A 9,312-nucleotide genomic window follows, 5' to 3' on the forward strand; every position below is an offset into this window, starting at 1 on the left:
CAGCAGCGACCAGAGGGAGAGGAACCAGCTGAGGAGGCACTGGAAATTAAAAAGAATAATGGTAAAATAATAAAATTAAGTATATTCGCAAAATCAGCAAACAATAAAACAATAAGACATGACCTTAAAGATTATTTAAATAAATTATTAAAAAGATCTATAAAATCATAAAACATGATCAAATAGATACATGAATAAAAACAAAGTAAATAAAAACAATAAAATGAGCTAAAAGCATGGTTAAAAAGATGTGTTTTAAGACCTTTCTTAAAAGCATCTATGTTCTCTGCGGCCCTCAGGTTCTCTGGCAGACTGTTCCACAAACGAGGGCCGTAATGCTGAAAAGATGCCTCTCTGTGCGTTTTGGTTTTCACAGGTGGAATGATTAGTAGACTAGTGCCAGAGGATCTCAGGGTCCGCGAGGGTTCATATTTAACTAAAAGATCTGACAAATAAGAAGGCCCAAGACCGTTAAGACATTTAAAAACCATTAAAAGGATCTTAAAATCAATCCTGAAGCTTATGGGGAGCCAATGCAGGGATTTTAAGATCGGAGTGATGTGGGCCCGTTGTCTGGTTTTTGTGAGAACTCTTGCAGCAGAATTCTGTAAAAGCTGAAGGTTCTTGATGCTTCTTTTTGGAAGACCAGTTAGAAGGGCGTTGCAGTAATCAAGTCTACTGATAATAAAAGCATGCATCAGCGTCTCCATGTTTGCAAGAGAGAGAATTGGGCGGACTCTAGCCAAATTTCTAAGATGATAAAAACCAGTCTTGATCACCTGCTTAATATGTGGAATAAAAGTTAGCTTAGAGTCAAAGGTAACGCCCAGGTTTCTGACTGTTTCTGAACAGCTTAATGAAAGTTCTTTAAGTTTCAAATACTGTTTCTCTCTCTTGGCTTCAGGACCGATAACTAAAATTTCTGTTTTTTCCTGGTTGAGCTGCAGAAATTTTTTTGCCATCCATAATTTCACATCTAAAATACAATTAAAAAGGGTTTCTATTGGCCTTGTGTCATCAGGAGACATGGATATGTACAGCTGGGTGTCATCAGCGTAGCTGTGAAAGCTGATGTTGTGTCTCCTGATGACATTCCCCAGAGGAAGCATGTAGATGTTAAAAAGCAAGGGGCCAAGGATTGAGCCTTGAGGAACACCACTTTTAATTTTGTGTACTCCAGAGAAGTAAGTGTCCATGCTTACCATAAAGTTTCTCTCCATGAGATATGATCTGAACCACTGGAGAACAGTCCCTGAAAGGCCAAGACTTTTGAGCCTCTTTAATAGGATCAGGTGATCAACAGTGTCAAAAGCAGCACTTAGATCTAGTAGAACTAACACTGAGATCTGACCTGAATCCAAGGCGCACCTAATATCATTAACGATTTTTATCAGGGCTGTCTCGGTGCTGTGGTTCTTTCTGAAACCAGACTGGTTTTCCTCAAAGATGTTGTTATTTAAGAGAAACACATTTAACTGAATAAAAACAAGCTTTTCTAAAATCTTGCTTAAAAATGGTAAGTTGGACACTGGTCTGTAGTTATTAAAAACCATAGGATCTAAGTTAGTTTTCTTGAGTAATGGTTTCACTACTGCAGTTTTAAAGGCAGTAAGAAAAACCCCTGTTTGAAGAGAGCAATTTATGATATTTAAAATCTCGCTCTCAAAAGATCCGTAAAAAGATTTAAATAGTGATGTGGGGATGGGATCTAAAAAACAGGTTGTTGGATTAACTTGGGAGAAAACTCGACCAAGTGTTGCAGCATCAACCAGGTCAAAACTGTCCAGTGCTTCCTCAGGTAAGATCAAGGCATCGTTTTCCATAAAAAGGCTATTCTGGTCATTTAAAACGCTTGATCGTACAGAATCAATTTTACTCCTGAAGTGGTCTGCAAAGTCCTCACACAATGAAGGGGAAGCTGGTATTGGGTTTTTATTATTGTCTGAGTTGATTAAAGATTTGACTGTATTGAATAGAACTTTAGGATTGCTTCTGTTTTCGGAGATGATGTTTGCGAAGTATGAATTTCTTGTCTGTTTTAATTTTTGGTTGTATAGTTTTTGTAGATTTTGGAATACCTGATAGTTTATTTCAAGCTTGTGTTTTCTCCATTGTCTTTCTGCGGCCCTGCACTGTCTCTTCAATTGTTTAATTTCAGCTGTTCTCCAAGGGGGTGTTGGTTTAATATTAATCTTTTTTGTTTTAAGTGGAGCAACAGAATCGAGACTGGATCTTAATTTGTTGTTAAAACTTTCTAAAATTAGATCGCAGGGGGCTGGTAAGACAAGTGGAAGGACGGAGTGAACAGATGAAATAAAATTTTCGACCACTTCAGGAGTTAAGTAGCGTTTCCTCACCGTTCTCACAGAGGTCTCTAGTTTTCTAAAACCAGTGATAGTAAAAAGCACACAGTAATGATCAGATACAGCCAGATCCACAACAGAGGACACACTAGTGGGTAAACCATGACTGATGACAAGGTCAAGAGTGTGCCCCCTGTTGTGAGTCGGCTGCATGACATGTTGTTTAAAATCCAGAGAAGTTAACAAATCCATAAACTGAGTGGCGCAATAGTCCGACTCCCGGTCTACGTGAAGGTTAAAGTCACCTGTTATTAAAATCATGTTAAAGGAAGTGTGGACAGATGCTAAAAACTCAGAAAACTCCTCAATAAAAACAGAGTTCGGCTTTGGTGGTCTGTATACTGTGATGCATAAAATTGGGGGGCTGTTAAAAACAAAGGCATGGTGTTCAAAGCTGGGGTACTGATCTAATGAAATGTGCTTTACTCCAAAGGAGTTGGACATTATGGATGCAGTACCACCACCCCTTTTGCCCTCCCTGGTTGAAAAAACAAAACTAAAATCAGATGGAGAGGCCTCTGTGAGAACAGTGGGTGCTTCCATGCTCAGCCATGTTTCAGTTAAAAAGAGAGCATCAATGTTATAATCCAAGATAAAATCATTTACAATAAAAGTCTTATTAGAGAGAGACCGAACGTTAAAAAGGGCCATGTTAAAAGATGGTGGTGGATTATTGGTTATGATAGCTTCTTCCTCAGGCTTTGTTGCCTCCTTTAGTGGGCGAAGGTTGTGAATGTTTGGTTGCCTCCCAACACGTCTCCTCACAGAAGACCTGACTGTGATGATGGTCTTTATGGGATTAGCTGGGCGGGCAACAGGCCTTGGAAAGGAAGTAGATGCATTTTGGGGGGAAATATGGGCGGAAGGTGCCAAATCCAGTCAATTATTTCCACACGGAAATAATAATGATGACCGCCATGTAGCGTTTTCCTTGCACTGTTTTGAGCATATCAACATAGTCTATGATTAAGTGTTTGAATGGACCTTCCGGCACTGGAATGTGTCCAGCCGGGGTTTGAATACCTTTTCTCACATTTCGCAATGCACAGACTTCACATTGACTTAGGATCTCATCCACCATTGCTTGCAAGTAAGGTGACCAATAACCTTGGTTCCTTATGCGTTTAATCACTTCTTTTCGAGCACAGTGGTCAGGGTTATGTGCCTCAGACACTAAGACCGTCAGAAGAGACACAGGAGCCATCAACAAGCCCTCATGTGATCTCTGTCGAGTCTTTTGGTCTCCTCCAGCTCCTGCCTGACTCGACAGTTGAAAACCGACGTGTGACAGTGAAACCAAAGCTGATAAGTCAGAAAAATCATCTGTCGACGCTGGACACGAGTTCACAAGAACAAATCTACAAAATGGCTGAAGAAGCTTTTGGAAAAACCTTAAAACAACTAAAGCGAGAAAGCACCATTGCAAAAAATGCTTTCACTAAACAAGCCAACTACCTGAGCAGAAGGGCCCGAAGCATGGGAGAAAATGAACTAAAAGAGGAGTTCAAAAGGCTCACAGAGGAGGCAAGAAATGTGAGTGAAGCGAATGATGACTACAGAGCTGGTCTACTTGCTGAATTGGAAGACTCTGAAGACGGGGAACTTGATAAGCGCCAAGAAGAAGATTTAGAAAAAACAATGAGTGAATGTGATTCGAAGTTTGACAGTGTGAAAAACGTAGTTCAACAAAATCTCTGGACAAGATATGGTTTTGAGGAAATGAGTGTTACTATTCAAGAAGCTGAGAGAGCCTGTGATGATGTTGCTGCTATCTCAGTTACTTCTGTGAACAAAGCTGGATATGAAGCACGGTTGACGCTTGCGCTGAAGCTCGTCCAAGATTCAATTCGAAGCCATACAACATGGGAGCTGTGGATACCAACAGCTGAAAAAGGGGATTTTGAAACCAGAGTAAAAATGTTGAAAACTATGATCAACACACTAGAGGCAAGAAAATCTGAGTTCATCACTGCGCAAACTGTTGCAGAAGAAAATCGTACATCCCAAGCAGTGGCTGCAGCAGCAAGTTTAGCAAATGTGCAAACAACACCAATCATTAAACTAAAGCCAACAAACTTACCAAGATTTCATGGTTGCAAAAGAAGCTTTCATCGCTGGAGAAAAGACTGGGACAGTTTACAGAAACAAGGAGAACCAACTGGCTCCCCGGAAGTAAAGAGGCTCCAGTTACTGGACAGCATAGATGATAAAATCTGCCGTCAACATCGCCTGTCAATCTATAACACAGCAGAGGACATCTTCAGAGTATTGGAGAACAGATACGGCAACAAAACAACCATTGCTCTGGAAATAATTGAAGAACTAGAGAAGATACCAATTGTAAAGGCTAACCAACCTAGAAAAGTCATTGATTTAATTCAGACTGTAGAAAAAGCTCTTGCTGACCTCACTGAGCTTGGAAATTCAGGAGCCCTCAAAAACCCGCTCGTGATCAAAAGCCTTGAAAGTAAACTGCCAGATACTGTGAAAAAGGACTGGCTCGTCTTCATGGTTAATCCTGCAAACGGTGTCACGCCGGACAACCACTTCGACAGTCTTCTCAAGTTCCTGAAAACTCAAGAGGACATTTTTGAGAGGTTGGAGCAGCTTGGAGTATCAGAGAAGTCAGAATGGAGACCGGATCGAAAACTTGCCTCCACCCGCTCAACCAGAAAGGATGGTGGATGTGTGGTTTGTGGGGACGGAAAACACAGAGAGAAACTATTCTTCTGTAAACAGTTTAAAGCACTAAACCCATCTGAGAAATCAAATGCAGTAAAGAAACTGGGAGCATGCCAAAAATGTCTAGGGTGTCACTCTGAGGATGAAGAATGCCTGACAACCAATTACCTCTGTAGAAAAAGAGACTGCAGTAAATATGGTTCTTCAAATCATCATTTCTTTCTCTGTCCAAACGGAGCAGAACGAAGTGAAACTGATAAAAGTAGAAAAGAAATCAAGAAAAGATCAACATTCACAGAAGAGCAAGAAAAATTAATTTCTGGACTTTCACCTGAAATGGTGGAAAAGTTTAAAAGAGCCTTCTCAAATGTTGCTGCAGTTACGAAAAACAAGACTAACCTTGTTGAGGAAAGTGAAGTCAAAGTTAAAGAGTTACCTGTTATCCTAATGTTATTGGAAGTTACTGCCAACGCAGGTCAGAAAATTGGGACTCTAATAGATCTGGCTTCTGATACAAACTACATCACTCACAGAGCAGCCAAAAGACTGGGCTTGGAAAGTGAGAAGATTACACTGATTCTTCATGGTGTTGGAGGGATGTCAACAAAAGTAAAGTCAAGAAGATACTTCCTAAAAATCAGAGCTAAAACCCCTCAAGGCACTGAAAAAGCACATCAGCTGGTATGCTACGGTCTCGATGAGATTGCAAAAGTGCATCAAGTTGTAACAATAGAGCAGCTAAGGAAATTCTTTCCCGAGATTGAGCCAGAAGACCTGAAGAGACCGAATACCATTGACCTGCTGATCAGTCACAGAGAAGGGCGTCTGTCCCCACAAAGGCTCAAAATAGTGGGTGATCTTGTCCTGTGGGACAGTCCTCTTGGAAAAATTGTAGGGGGAGCCCACCCTGACCTGTTTGAGAATGTTGACATAACAGCTCACATGTCTGAAACACATTTTGCTCGTTCTATGAGAACAGCTGCAGTAAAATACAATGAAGTCACCAACTCAAAAGCATCTTTCCAGCATATGTGTGCAGCAACTACCAGTAACTTCCTGGACTGGTGGACGTGGGAGAGTATTGGAGCTGCTTGTGATCCAAAGTGTGGAGGTTGTCGGTGTGGCAAGTGTCAGCCTGGAGGTAAAGAGATGTCACTAGTGGAGGAAAAAGAACTTGAAATTATAAAGCAAGGCCTCACTTATGTTACATCAGACTGTCATAGCAACTCACCACACTGGGATGCAACCTACCCCTGGACTGTAAATCCATCATGTCTTCCAAACAACAGGAAAGGAGTCGAACAAACATTTCTGAAAACAGAAAAGCAACTTAACAAACAACCTGAGTGGAAGAAAACTTACGCCGCCCAAATCCATGAAATGGTGAAGAGGGGAGCAGCAAAACAACTTACACACGAAGATCTGAGCACCTGGAAAGGACCAGTATGGTATGTGAGCCATCTAGTCGCACCAAAGCCGAATTCCATGTCTACTCCTGTGCGTCTGGTCTGGAACAGTAGCCAGAAATTCAGTGGGTTGAGCATGAATGACCTCTTACTGAAAGGACCAGATGTTCTGAATCCCATAAGAGCAGTTTTACTACGATTCAGAAGAGGAGTACACGCAGCGTTGGGTGACATCAAGAAGATGTATAATTCCGTGTGGCTAGAAGAAAAAGAGATGCATCTTCACCGTTTCCTTTGGAGGGATGACCAAGAACAGGAAATTGGTGAATACGCCATCACCAGAGTGAACATGGGCGATCGACCAGCTGGGTGTATTGCTCAATTGGCTATGCGAGAAACTGCAAACCTTCAAATCTTCACCAACCTAGAAGAGGAACGACGAATTGTTGAAAAAGACAGCTATGTTGATGACATTTTGACATCCAGTAACACCTTGGAAAACCTGGATGGAAACTTAAAGGGTGTTGAACAGATCCTGAAAGCAGGAGGGTTTTTTCTCAAGCCATGGATCCGGTCTGGCCAAAGTGGGAGGCAAACAGAAATTTCAGATCCTCTCCCACCTAAAAAGGAAAACAAAGTCCTCATACTACCAAATCAGATGAAGGAAGAGGAGAACAAAGCTCTTGGAGTCGGTTACCTGGTGAAAGAGGACAAGCTTTATGTAATGACTGCCATCAATTTCTCGAAGAGAAGATGTAAAATAAGAGTTGAACCAGATCTCCTGGAAGAGCACGTAAGAGGTAAAACTCCAAACCCCTTAACTAGAAGGGAGTTACTGAGCCAAGTGGCAAGTCTATATGACCCAATCGGTCTAGTTACACCTACCAAACAAAAGGGGGTGATTCTCGTTAGAAAAGCCTTTCAAGAAATTGGAGGTGGAGCTAAATCCAAAGACACCTGGGACAAACCCCTTTCCGACCACCTGAGGGAAGAAGCAATACAGCTATTTGAAGATTACATTCGTCTCAGTCGCATCACGTTCCACAGGAGCCTCACACCAGTAGGCTGGGTTGGAAACCCCTGTGGAATAACATTTTCTGATGGAAGCGACAAAAGTTACGGCGCTGTGGTGTACTTCAGATGGGAAACAACCGAAGGTGTTCAAGTCAGACTTGTTGAATCAAAAGCAAAGCTTACTCCTATTGACCAAAAGGGAGATCCAGTTAAAGCCGAACTCTGTGGAGCTGTCTTTGCAGCTCGACTCAGACAGTACGTTGAAAAGCACAGCCGTATGAACGTGGACACTTGGTTTCACCTGGTGGACAGTCAAACTGTTCTTGGAGCCATCCAACGAAACAGTTATGGGTACCAAACCTTCATCGCCAACAGGGTTGGTGAAATCCAAAAGGCTGTACCTGTAGAAGATTGGTGGTGGATACCAGGAAATGTCAATGTTGCAGACTGTATAACAAGAGGCACTGGACCTGAAGACCTGCATGAGGACTCTGAGTGGCAGAGGGGACCACAATTTTTGAGGAAGCCTTTAACAGAATGGCCAATAAAGTCAGCCAAAGAAATTGCTGCCAGTTCCAAAGAGGAAGTTAACAAACTCCAACGAAAATCTTTTTCTTCTGCCATCACAAGAGCTCAGGCAAAAATCAAGACAGACACGTTCGACGATATGGTTCGAGGAGGTCGAGAAAAAGTGTCATTTGAGCCCAAACTAGATACTGTTCATGTTCGCAGAACTTCAGCTGGAGCAGCAATCAAAAAACTTATAGATGTGACAAAAATCAGCAATTTCATGCGTTTAGTCAAAGTTATTGCTTGGCTTTGGAAAGCTGTTGAAACATGGAAACAAACATTGAAGCACCCAAAAAAGAAGCAAATCAAAGTTCTCTCAAAAGAAGAATTGAAAAATGAAATAAAAATGCAAACTCTTACTGTGGAAGAATACCAAGATGCTCTCAGAGACGTCTTCCATGCTGCACAAGAAGGGGTGAGATTCGAAGACACCACTCTGAACAGACTTGTTGTGTACAAGGATAAGGATACAGGACTTCAAGTATGTGGTGGAAGAATACAAAGCTTTGATGAGGACAAGACAGCAGTTCCCCTTTTGCCATATAACTCCTGGGTGTCAACGCTCTTGGCTCGAGAAGCACACGAAGCAAACCATGAAGACATTGCTGGAACGCTCATGAGGATGAGAAAAAGAGCCTGGGTTGTTAAAGGCAGAAGATTGGCTAAGAAAGTGGTTGACAGCTGTGTGGAGTGCAGAAAGACCAAAGCCAAAAGATGTCAACAAATTATGGCTGATCTTCCTCCAGAGAGAACACATCAAGCACAACCCTTCGAGTTCACCACAGTCGATCTATTTGGACCCTATGAAGTGAAAGATGAAGTGAGAAAAAGAGTGAAACTCAAGGTGTGGGGGATCATCTTCTCATGTATGGCTTCTAGAGCTGTTCATGCTGATGTTGTGAGTGATCAGTCGACCGAGGGTTTTCTGTTAGCCTATAAGAGGTTCACCTCCCTCCGAGGTCACCCAAGAAAGCTCTGGTCAGATCCTGGAAGCAACTTTGTAGGAGCAAAACCAGCTCTTGAAAACTTGTACCTGTTCTTGGATCAGTTGGAAAAGTCAGACCTTCAAAATGAAGCTGCCATGCATGGAACTGAATGGAGTTGGAAAATGCATCCTGCCGATTCACCCCACAGAAACGGAGCAGCTGAAGCAGCCGTCCGGCTACTGAAAAGAGCCCTGCATAATCTTGGCGGAGATGGCATATTTACCTGGGGAGAATTCCAAACTTTTCTCTACATGGCAGCCAACCTAACCAACGAAAGACCCATTGATGTGA

The 9,312-nt window shown here is 42.1% G+C and overlaps 1 protein-coding gene across 2 annotated transcripts in view; it reads right to left on the reverse strand.

The window, feature by feature from the left end:
* LOC112153989 (PH and SEC7 domain-containing protein 1) overlaps positions 1-9,312 on the reverse strand; it is a 133,005-nt gene that overhangs the window by 96,777 nt on the left and 26,916 nt on the right. The window lies entirely within an intron of this gene.

Source organism: Oryzias melastigma, linkage group LG19 (genome assembly GCF_002922805.2).
Source record: "Oryzias melastigma strain HK-1 linkage group LG19, ASM292280v2, whole genome shotgun sequence".
NCBI classification, from domain to species: domain Eukaryota; kingdom Metazoa; phylum Chordata; class Actinopteri; order Beloniformes; family Adrianichthyidae; genus Oryzias; species Oryzias melastigma.